The sequence below is a fragment of the Ovis canadensis genome, chromosome 3 (assembly GCF_042477335.2).
Source record: "Ovis canadensis isolate MfBH-ARS-UI-01 breed Bighorn chromosome 3, ARS-UI_OviCan_v2, whole genome shotgun sequence".
NCBI classification, from domain to species: Eukaryota; Metazoa; Chordata; class Mammalia; order Artiodactyla; family Bovidae; genus Ovis; species Ovis canadensis.
In genome coordinates, this window is record NC_091247.1 from 115131683 (window position 1) to 115144261 (window position 12579).

At 34.3% G+C, this 12579-nt stretch overlaps 1 pseudogene; it reads right to left on the reverse strand.

Moving 5' to 3' along the window:
• Window positions 1–5359: 5359 nt before the first annotated feature.
• On the reverse strand, window positions 5360–5510 carry LOC138438528 (U2 spliceosomal RNA; annotated as a pseudogene).
• Window positions 5511–12579: the final 7069 nt, after the last annotated feature.

The window sequence follows — 12579 nt, forward strand, 5'->3', positions numbered from 1 at the left end:
GGGGCCTGTTGTTATACATGAGGTTCTCACTCTGGTCCTTGGGCCTTCCTTTGTTCTATTTTTGTGAGCTTTTCCCTTCTTTGTCTTTTCAGTTCGGTTCAGTCCAGTTCAGTCGCTCAGTCGTGTTTGACTCCTTGTGACCCTATGGACTGCAGGATGCCAGGGTGCTGTCCATAACCAACTTTTGGAATTTACTCAAACTCATGTCCTTTGAGTCAGTGATGCCATCCAACCATCTCATCCTATGTCATACCCTTCTTCTCCCGCCTTCAATCTTTCCCAGTATCAGGGTCTTTTCAAATGAGTCAGTTCTTCACATCAGGTGGCAAATGTTTAATCTTCAGCATCAGTCCTTTCAATGAACATTCAGGACTGAGCTCCTTTAGGATGGACTGTTTGGACCTCCTTGCAGTCCAAGGGGCTCTCAAGTGTCTTCTCCAACACCATAGTTTGAAAGCATCAATTCTTCAGTGCTCAGCTTTCTTTACAGTCCAACTCTCACATCCATACATGACTACTGGAAAAACTATAGCCTTCACTAAATGGACCTTTGTTGGCAAAGTTATATCTCTGCTTTTTAATATGCTGTTTAGGTTGGTCATAACTTTTCTTCCAAGGAGCAAGCATATTTTAATTTCATGGCTGCATATGCAGTGATTTTGGAGCCCCCCAAAATAAAATCAGCCACTGTTTCTGCTGTTTCCTCATCTATTTGCATGAAGTGATGGGACTGGATGCCATGTCTTTGTCTTTTAGCCACTGCTGTTTTGGACTTCTTTTTCCTATTCTAACTACCCAACAATTTGTTTTGTATTTTTATGAGAGACAGAGTGATGCACAATTTATTTTCTTCCTCAATCCAAATGGATATTTGAAATAGTTTCTCTTTTATCCAAATTAATAATAATAAAAAAATAACATGGAGGCTTGGATGTCAAGTCATCTTACACTTAGTCAAAATGGCAACATGTATTTGTAATAAATAATCTCATTTTATTTAATATTGTTCAGTTATTCCAGAGTAAGTAATTGGTAACATTTTTGTTTTGGTCTAGTTTCAGTCCTCAGCAATTTCTATTTCTAAGAGATTCATTTTATGCACTATTGGTCATGTAAAGCAAGACAAAATTTTGAAGTAATCATGTGGGATATAATCACAAGTGTTCTAGGAATGGACTATAAATATTATAAAAAGCTTTATACTATTGAATATATTTGAGGAACTGTACACTTTTCAGTGTAACATATGTCACCCTTAAAAATGCAATTTAGAAAGCAAAGGAACAAAATAAGATATTGTCCCATCACATGTATAGATAAAATGGACAGATTCTCTAGAAAAATTCAAACCATATTTAAGTATATAATTAACAAGACCGTTCTAACATTAATACCAGCATTTCTTGATGATAAGAGTTTTCTATAAAGCTCCTTATAAATAACTTGATAGTACTTGGATTAGGTTTTTTCTCATATGTCATATAAACAGTTGTGCAAATCTTTGACCCATAACTAGTTCCCTACAGAACTTTATGTGCCAACAAATCAGGGCAGACATTTTTTGATGTGACAACAAGTTCCAAGAAGGCAATTTGGGCAAATAAAATCTCTGGACAAATTCTCCAAAGCATTTCCGATTACTTTGTGTGTCATTGATGGATTTTTATTTCACTCTTGAAATTAGTAACATACACAGTTTGAACCAACAACATCCCACTCCTTACTCTGAATGTGTCAGCAATTAAACTGAATCTTATTTATTTTACTGCTTGATGAATTGAAGGATAAACAATTAGTCACAAATATTCGTTTCCTTTTTCTAATACTTGATGGATGTTCTTATATACATGATGTCATTGATGGATATTTATTCCACTTCTGTAAATAATGATGCATAAAATTTTAACTGCAGATACATGCCTCGTCCACTCAAAGCATAAAAATGTAATTGCTGCATTGCTTATAGATAATGGAGTGCATCACTTTAGGGTCCAGATATTCCCTGTTAGTTTCTTTCTTAGAAAGATTCATTAGTCTATGTAACTACCGCTTTTGCTTAAAGAAGTGCACTGCAGAGACACTGAAGAGCTTTCTCCCCATTAAATCATCAAATTCTAAGGTGTTAGGGCTGGGGCTTTTTGTTCATGTTATACTCCCAACATCTAAAGCAGCTATTGGCATGACTATTTGCTGAATCAATAAGTTAAATGTTCATAGGGATAAAGTCTATTAAAATAAACCATTCATTCATCTACTCATTTTTTTAAAAAGTAGTTTTCACACCTGTCTAAAATTCCTCTTTTCATAGAGATTTCATAATCTTCCTGTTTGACCTTTCTCCTGCCACTCTTTTGGAATTATTATTCCAATTGCAATATAACATTTTCAATCCTTGCTTTGACTTTTGTGTTTTTCCTGTGATGCTTGATACTGCTGATGACTCTATTTTTGAAATTATTATATTTTTAAATTAAAGATACTTCTTCCCAAACAGGAACCTTTGGGAACGCATGTACACCCGTGGTGGATTCATGTCAATGTATGGCAAAACCAATACAGTATTGCAAAGTAAAATAAAGTAAAAATAAAAATTAAAACAAAGATACTTCTTTTTTCTGTTTTTTTTTTCTTGTGCTCTATCTTTAGTCATCTTCTCACCCAAAACTTCACCTACATCTTGTACATAGATTATTTTTCCAGTCTTAAGCCACCTAATCAATTCTCCATATTCTATATAAATTCTTTTAAAATATGTCTAAGTCACATCCTTGCTTAAAATATTTCAATATTTTTATCATCTCTAAGACCAAATCTCAGCATAGCATGCAAAACTCTTCCATAGCCATCATTTCCTCCCTGACTCATATATAAGCCCTACACTTTAGACGAATTTATGGTATCAATTGTGGTTCTCCAAGTGAGTCATGATTTTTCATACCTATTGACAAGTTGGTTTTGTCTCTTTGGACAGAAGCTTTCTCCTTCTTTACCAACATTTGAATGTTAATCCATCATAGATGACTTAGCTCAAATTTTACTTCCTCAACTCCTCTCACAGAATAAGCACTCCTTCAGCTTGCTTCTCTTGAAAAAATTTGCGTAACACACTGTTGAATTTTCTTTTCTTTTCAAAGGACACTCTCTCTTTTTTTTTAAAAGTATTTTTGACCATGACTCAAGGTTTTGGGGATCTTAGGCCCTCAACCAAGGATTGAATCTTCACCTTCAGTAATGAAAGCATGAAGTCCTAACGACTAGACCACTTGGGAAGTCCAGTGATGCACTTTCTAATTACCATTTCAGTACAGATATATTTCCTCTACTATATTATAAATGAATTATTTAAAAGTAATGAGTGAAGTTGTTCAGTTGTGTCCAACTCTTTACAATCCCATGGACTGTAACCTACCAGGCTCCTCTGTCCATGGGATTTTCAAAGCAAGAATACTGGAGTGGGTTGACATTTCCTTCTCCAAGAGAGCTTCCCAACCCAGGGATTGAACCCACGTCTCCTGCATTGTTGGCAGACGTTTTACCATCTGAGCTACCAGAGAAGTCCAAAGTAATGAGTGCATTCTACTTAATATACACAGAAGATTAGTATCTATCATATAACTGACAAAAATCTTACTTAAAATACTGAAGGAATGAAGCCAAGATACAAAACTTAAAAATTTATAGGCATAGCCAATGCACCAATTTCTTTATGTTAAAGATTTTAATAGTTATACAAGAAAGACATTGTGTACTGAGATAAATTTATATATGGTGTCTGACAATGGGATTTTTTTCCCCTAAATTATGATTATAAAATTGACATAAGCCTTTTTAAGTCAAATCAATATTTTGCAAAATTCTAGAGACTTGAGTGTATTAAGAGATTTACTGGCATGAGTAAAAAGGCTTTAAGTTGAAATATGATGGAGAGAGAAAAATATCATGAGAAATATTTAATATTAGACACTATGAAGAAAAATAGGAATAGCAGAGAGTAAATAATATTTGATAAATCTCAGTAATTTTCAGTGAAATCTAACGTAGGATGATGAGAATATAGCAGTCTCATTATAAGATACCTGCCTACTGGTACACAACATGTAAGTCATTTCAGAACAAAGTGAAGATGTGTGTGCCTGTATTTGTACATGTATCTGGGCACCTATAGAAGCTCCTTTAAAAAAAAAAAAATCTAGCAGATCTGGTACAGAATTGGCTGGATGACCATATAAGAAATTTCTTCTCTCTAAGGAGTATAAATGAAGACTCTATGGACATGAGTTTGAGCAAACTCTGAGAGATAGTGAAGGACTGGGCAGCCTGGTATGTTGCAGTTCATGGGGTTGCAAAGTGTCATACACAATTTAGCAAATGAGCAGCAACAACAGCAATAGCACTTGGCACATTGAAAATATTACAACAAATAAGGAAGAAGTAGTCACTAACAGTGAAGAACCTGGAGACAGTGACCAAGTCATCTTTGTGCTAGTTATTGAATACAATTCTTGACATCAAATTGTCTAGGGAAGTGATGATGATAGCAAATTGGAACAAACTGTCTTGAGAGAAATATTGACATGATGTCAACCAATGTCAATATTTAAAGTGATTCAAGCTTGCAAGGGCTTCCTTGATAGCTCAGTTGGTGAAGAATCCACCTGCAATGCAGAAGACCCTGGTTCAATCCCTGGGTCAGGAAGATTCCCTGGAGAAGGGAAAGACTACCCACTCCAGCATCGTGGCCTGGAGAATTGCATGGACTGTACAGTCCATGGGGTCACAAAGAGTCAGACACAACTGAGCACCTTTAAAAAAAAATAAAAGGTTGCAAGATATAAAAACTTCACAAAATATTACAAACAATCATAAGAAATAATAAAATTTTTTCCATAAAAAAGAAAAGAATCTGTATCAAATCTCTAAACACTCAGAGGGGATCTTGGACATTAAAAACAAATCATAGAATAAAATTGGGCTTTAATTTTTAGCTATCTAGAAAATAAACTACCTACAAATTTTTTAATGTCTGAAAGCTAAATTTTATTGTAGTGTCCTGGGAGTATACAACCTAGATGTCAGTCATCTGAGTCAGAATATATTAAATGACATGAACATTTTTATCTGCAGTAATTTGTATAGGCCCTTGTTGTGCTTTATATTCAGAGGAAAAATTTGTTAAATATTTTGAGATCATAACACAAGCTATAACTTGTTTTTGAGAAATGGTAAAAGGAATTTGACATATTTATTGTGGATAAAATATTACTAATAGGAATAATTGGGAATATATAATTCTTTGAAGTCTTTCAATTTCTAAAAATTAAATTCACTTAATATTACTTCAGATGATAAAGGAAAGAGAAGAGGCTGCTTCCAAAAAGATTTTCTGATAGTCAGTTCTGACAAATCAAGACAATGATTTTAGAAACGGACTTATCTCACACTGGAAACATACAATAAAATGATAAGAACAGATACTACACTTGATCTTAGCCAAATGATAAGAGAGTGGTCTCCAAAATTTAGAAAAAGCTTATGATACTTAACAGCATCAAAACAAACAGCCCATTCTAAAAGTAGGCAGAGACCTGAACAGACATTTCTCCAAAGAGGACATGCAGATAGCCAACAGACATAAGAAAGGATGTTCAACATTGCTAGTTATCAGAGAAATACAAACCAAAACTATAATGAGATATCATCTCACATCAGTCAGAACGGCTATCATCAGAAAATCCACAAGCAACAAATTTTGAAGAGGGTGTGGCAAAAAGGGAACACTCTTACACTGTTGGTGGGAATGTAAACTAGTACAGCCACTGTGGAGAACAGTATGCAGGTTCCTTCAAAAGCTAAAAATAGAGCTACCATATGACCCTGTAATCCCACTCATGGGCATATATCTAGACAAAAACATGATCTGAAATGATACATGCATCCCAATGTTCATTGCAGCACTGTTTACAATAGCCAAGACATGGAAGCAACCTAAATGTCCATCAATAGCGGAATGGATAAAGAAGATATAGTGCATATATACAATGGAATATTACTCAGCTATTATAAAGAATGAGATAATGCCATTTGCAGCAACGTGGATGGACCTAGCGAGTGTTACAGAGTGAAGTAAGTCAGACATAAAAGGAGAAATATCATATGACATCCTTTATATGTGGAATCTAAAAAGAAATGATACAAATGAACTTACTTACCAAACAGAAAAAGACTCACAAACTTAGAAAATGGATTTATAGTTGCCGGGGTAAAGAAACAGCTAGGGAATTTGGGAAGATCATGTACACACTGCTGTATTTGAAATGGATAACTAACAAGGACCTATTGTGTGCAGGACATGGAACTCTACTCAATGGTGTGTGTCAGCCTGGATGGGAGGGGTTTGGGGGGAAAATGGATGCATGTATATGTATGACTCAGTCCCTTCATTGTCCACTTGAAACTACCACAACATTGTTAACTGCCTATACCCCAATACAAAATAAAAAGTTTAAGTTTGAATAAAAAGATACCTATGATAAGTCTCAGCTATGTCAGAAATGTTGACAAATTGATACAAATAATTTCTTTATTTTTATGACAATTTTTATGTGTTGATTTTCTATATTTTTATTTTATAATAATTTTTCTTCTTCAGCTAGAATTAAGTTATAAACACTCAAATTTGAAGAGAAAAGTAAGGTTAATTGGGATTTGTAACATCACAACTCAGAAGTGCCTAGAACGCTCTGTCTGTCCATGCACACTTAACAGATTGCATTGACATTAGGGGAGAAAAACTCCAAGCTTCACTTTTTCCTTATAACCTAGATAATTTATTGTCAGTTGAAAATATAAAGCTGGACATATTTTCACACTGTGTATGTAAGTTCTATTTTACATTTGGGATAACTATTTCAAAATATGGAAATAGAACTGGAAAGATACAACAGTTGCCCTCAAAAAGACAAAGCCATAAATATCAATGTGCTGACATCATTACTTCTTCCCTCTCTTTCTTGTCATCCATTTCTCTTCAAATATTTATTAACTTAATTTTACAGGACTCAATTAACCACAGGAATAGAAAGGATACTAAGAAAGTTTGCTCCAAATTATAAAAATAAGAATGCTATTATTTAATAATGCCATTATGAAAGCTATAATGTTAGTAATTTGTGATAGAGCCCTATTTTGGAGACATGTAAAGTGCAGATCTAAAGGAGGAAGTGATTGACTCTTTGCAAATATGATGTCTGAGTTGGATTTTGAATTCTTGAATGTTGTTTTAGTTTACCATAGAAATAAGCGACTGAAAAGAATTATAGGAAGAGAGGTTTTCTTCTATAAGGGCATGCAAGCATGAGATCAAATGACTCATTGAGAAAAGGGCCGATTTGGTAGAGCAGAAGATTACAGTGGAAAGAGGATGGACATTGTGAGAAACAAAGCTAGAGCAAGTTCTATAACCTACAGGAGTAGTTTGCCTTACAAAATGTATGAATTCTGCAGTTTATAGCAACTCATCAAAGGGCTTCAGGGAAACAGAAATATCATGGGGAGATTTGTTACTCAGAAGACTCTAACATAAAAGTAACTGGTAATGGATGGTGATGGAGGGCAGGAATAGACTTAAAACTCTTTTTTAATAGTGCAGATGCAAGGTGATAACACTCAGATCTAGAGCAGTGAAATGGAGAGCAGACAGATCCAGCATATTGCTCAGTGTTGATAGAATTTCATAGTCTTTTGGAAGTTGTGGGTGAGTGAGATATAGAGATTGTTCTGGCCAGTTTCAAGTATTTTCCATGGTAGCATTAATCAAGATGGAAAATGTTAGAGTTGGATCTGGTTTTGAAGGATGAATGGGATTATGCTGATAATGTAGGGTGACTAATACTTAGCAATTTAATAATAAAAGTATGGAAATGTCTATAGTTGCTGAAAGGACCTTTCATATGTCAGATTTTTAAGAATCATCACATTCTCCAAATTTTTTCTTCATAATTCTTTCTCAGACTATTTCTCAATATTTAATATATTTTTCAATATCATTGGACACAGTCCAATGTCTTAACAGGTCAGAAACATTCCATATTTGCCTCTTTTACTATCTTTATTATACAGTTTCAGAAATGTTTGATTTTTAAATAATATTTCTGTGATGTTATATGTTTCCTTCCTCTTTTTGTTATATTAATCTATCTCTTTGTAAATGGAAACTAATATCTGTTACTAGAAAAGGTTAATAAAACATATAAGATAGGATACTTCTTCAACTGGTTGTCTCAGAATCATTGTTAGTGCTTAAAATACATATTCATAGGTCCCTTCCCCAAAATCCAATAGCAGCTTTTGTCCTCGTGTTTTTTTTTTTAACTTATCTCTCCTTCACATATTCTGTTTCAATCACTAATCTTCTTGCTATTCCTCATGACTACTGCACAAGGCTCTTATTTAGTAATTTGGTTACATTATCCCCCAAGTTATTTGTAAGACTTTCATCTCAAGGAGGCCTACCTGGTAAACTGTTTAAGTTGAAATACCTCCCATTCCCTCTGATCTGATTTTTTTGTAATATTATTTTATACTTTATATCATCTTTTCAATTGTATTTATTTATTATCCCTCTTTTTCATTAGAATATATATTCTATAAATATATACACACATAATTTTTTTCTCTTTTGTTCTGTGATATATTTCAGGTGCCTGGAACACTGCCTGTCATAAGTAATGCTCAATGAATTAATTTACAGAATGAAAATCTGTGCAGCTGGAAACCAAGAAACTTTACTATTGAAAATCACGAACTCCTGACCTAAAGAGTAGCATATGGATTTTAGCAATAATACTTTTTAACAGAAAATAGAAAATTGTTCTGGTTAGGAAATATATTGAACCATCTTGTTATGTTAGTTAAATGGTTCCTTTTGTCTTGGAGTCAGAAAGGTTTGTCTTTTAACAGGCATAAAGCTATCTGATCTTATGCTGTTTCTTATGTAATAGAAGAGATTACAGTTCAGTTTTTATTAAAATTAGTAAAACTTTTAATTTTGGTCTTAAGCAGATATAACACCTCAACTCAAGAAGAGATGATATGATGGCTTACTTGCTATTTTTATATTTATTTTTTCTGACCCTCTCAGTACTTAAAATTTGACTGCAAACTATAAGTGGAGTTCTATGTTATCCACCGGAGAAGGCAATGGCACCCTACTCCAGTGCTCTTGCCTGGAAAATCCCATGGATGGAGGAGCCTGGTGGGCTGCAGTCCATGGGGTCGCTAGCAGTCGGACACGACTGAGTGACTTCATTTTCACTTTTCACTTTCAGTATTGGAGAAGGAAATGGCAACCCACTCCAGTGTTCTTGCCTGGAGAACCCCAGGGACGGGGGAGCCTGGTGGGCTGCCGTCTACAGGGTCGCACAGAGTCGGACACGACTGAAGCGACTTAGCAGCAGCAGCATCTTATCCACAGTATTGCAACTCTTGGGTCTTCAGTGCAACTTGTAAAAACAGTTTCCTCCTGTGCATTTTGTCTCCCATGATACTATTTCTGATACTAAGTAAGAAGAGCAGTAGGATTTAGCAAGTCAGGCAACTGAAAAATCAAGTTTAATATAATGAACACAACAATGAATACTTCAGCCTATGTGATGACAAAATGGCTAAAGTATGCTACCAAATCAGATTAGAGATTGTAGATTTACTAAGTCTTATAGAAATTGTTTTGAGGCATGTAGCCAAACTTATAGTATATATAGAGACAGAGATGATAGATAGGTAGATAGATAGATAGGGATAGATGCTTTTAGAAAGAAACCATGTTTTATTTACTTGTCTTTGGAGTAAATTCAGTTACTGCCAATCCTTGAGTCTGACTTCTTTTCTCCAATTCCTATTCATAACTCCTATCTTGATATCCTAGCTCATGCTTACCTTGCACCATGTTATAAACCATTATGGGGGAAAATGAAACTTTTCTCTATTTTCATAAAATAGATATTTATCTACTTAGTTTAAGTTATTATGTTTAACTCTGCCTAAGCATCAGATGATGAAGATGAACTTTTATGGTATTTTTCACAATGATTTTTAGCATAGAAAAGTGGTAAGCAGTATATGGCAGGTGTCAATATTCACAGTTCAAACACTAGACCTTACCCTCTTAACTAGTCAGGCATAGACTTAAATATTAAAATATTATGGGGAATGTACTTGAGAAAGAAGGTGATCAAATGGTATCCCGATATATTTAGATATGACAATATTATTGGAAAGAGAAGTAAGATGTATTATACAAGAGACATCAATTTAGCATACTATTTCATAATTACATTTTTTTAACTTGACTCTAGGGCACTCTGGGAACAGCAGCTGATTTACTCTATATTTATTTAAGTCCTAGATGTCTAATCTCCCAAACTGGCACACATATGGAGGAGAAACAGCAGCTAAAAATGATAAGGGGATTGTACTGAGTGCATTTCAGAATAGAACCAGGGCAGGATAAGAAGCATAAATCCTCAAGTCTTTTGGATTTGCAAAAGCAATGTGCAGTTTCAGAAGAATGTAGAATACCACTTTTTCTACATTCTCCATAATTTTCAGCCCCATGTACTTCTATCATATATGTATATGTCATATATATATATATACACACACATCCACACGTACTATTATGTGATAGCATTCTTTCTCTCCCATTTTTGTTTTTCTAATTAAATCTTCAATAAATAGGAGAGTAAAGCCACCATCCAAGAATTTTTTTAAATGGAATACAAATAAAGCATTGTATGTTCTTATTCTCCTTATTTATGAGAATTGACTCCAAAAATTTAGATTTTTTTAAAGAATGCTTCGTCTATAAATTAAACTTATTGTAAATTATGAAACTCTCTCTATATATATGTGTTTGTGATAGGGAGAATAATGGCCTCTCAAAGATATTCACATCCTGATTCCATAACATAAATTTATGTTAAATGGCAAAGAGGAATCTAGGTTGGAGATGGAATTAAGTTTGCCAATCAAGTGCTTATAAAATAGGTAGATTATCCTGGATTATCTGTGGTATGTTAGTCTCTCAGTTGTGTTTGACTTTTGTGACCCTAGGAACTGTAGCCACCAGGCCCCTCTGTCCTTGGGATTTCCAGGCAAGAATACTGCAGTGGGTTGCCAATTCCTTCCCCAGGAGATCTTCCCAACCCAGGGGGTGAATCCCTGCCTCCTGCATTGCAGGCAGATTCTTTACCGTCTGAGCCATCAGGGAAGCCCATCTGTGGTGGGACCACTGTAATTACAAGGGTTCCAAAAATGGAACCCTGAAGCAGAAGTTAAGTCAGAGTGATGGCTAAATCTGAAGAAGGAAGGGGCCATAAGGCAAGAAATACAAGAGGGCTCTAGTAGCTGGAAAAGTCAAGGAGACAGAATTCTTCCCTCATGCCTCCAGAAAGAAAGCAGCACTGCAGGACTCTTTGATCTTAGCCTGCTAAGATGCTTGTTGACTTCTGACCTACAGAACTTCAAGATTATAAATTTGTGTTATGTTGAGCAACTGTTTTTGATGATTTGTTAGAGCAATGATATAAGGCTAGCATTGTATCTTTGTTTAATTAATGCATCACCATTAAATTAAACTTCAGGGGTAATCAACTTAAATGTTTTAGTAACTATTTGAAACTCTATTTATTTTAACTTATGTAGTGTTCTTGTATATATGTCAAGGTAACAGCTTTACATATAACACAGATTATACATAAAATAAAGTACCACTTTTAAAACCTGCATTATATTCCACTTAAGAAACATTAGCCAGTAAGAGTGATTTTGAACATTATTGTCACTAACATAATACTTTGATAAAGTTTTGATAACCTCTATCTTCAGTAAAAACTAATTTTAAAAAGTTTAATGATCGATTATATTGAAATTTTGCCATACAAAACACAGGTCCTTTCTATAAGTCCTTTTGTTCTGTGACCTCCTTCCTACTTTGTACATTCTCTCAGCATTTGATCTGTGTGTAGAAAAATACGTATTTCATAGAAGTGTTTAGAATTTTCCCTACTTTATCTAGAATTTTGTAAGAAAAAACTTTAGAAAATGTTCATTTACACAACAAATCCTGGAGCCTATAATTCCACAGGCTAGATTCTATATTTCTCCCTGTTCTGTGACAAATTTATATCATGCACTCAATAGTAAATTTTGCAGCATGCTGCAGTGGGCTATATGGTACATCTTACCACATCTATTAATTTCCAAGAGTATTTTTCTTTGACCATATTTTATACATGGCTCTATATTATCTATCATCAACTCTCTATCGATCATCTAGTTTAGGAATGTTTACTGCCAAGTTTATTTGAATGAGGGAAACAGAAGAGCAGTAAGGCCTTTTAGTACGAATGTTAGGCCTTTGGGAGGATACATTATTATCCTCCAAGAAAGTTGACATTTGGTGACTGACTTGCATAAATTGTTGGCAAATACAATGGAACATTGTGTTTTAAATTGTTGCTCAATAAATAAACTTCAGGATATATATCTATATCATTTTGAATATATAATTTCAAATATATA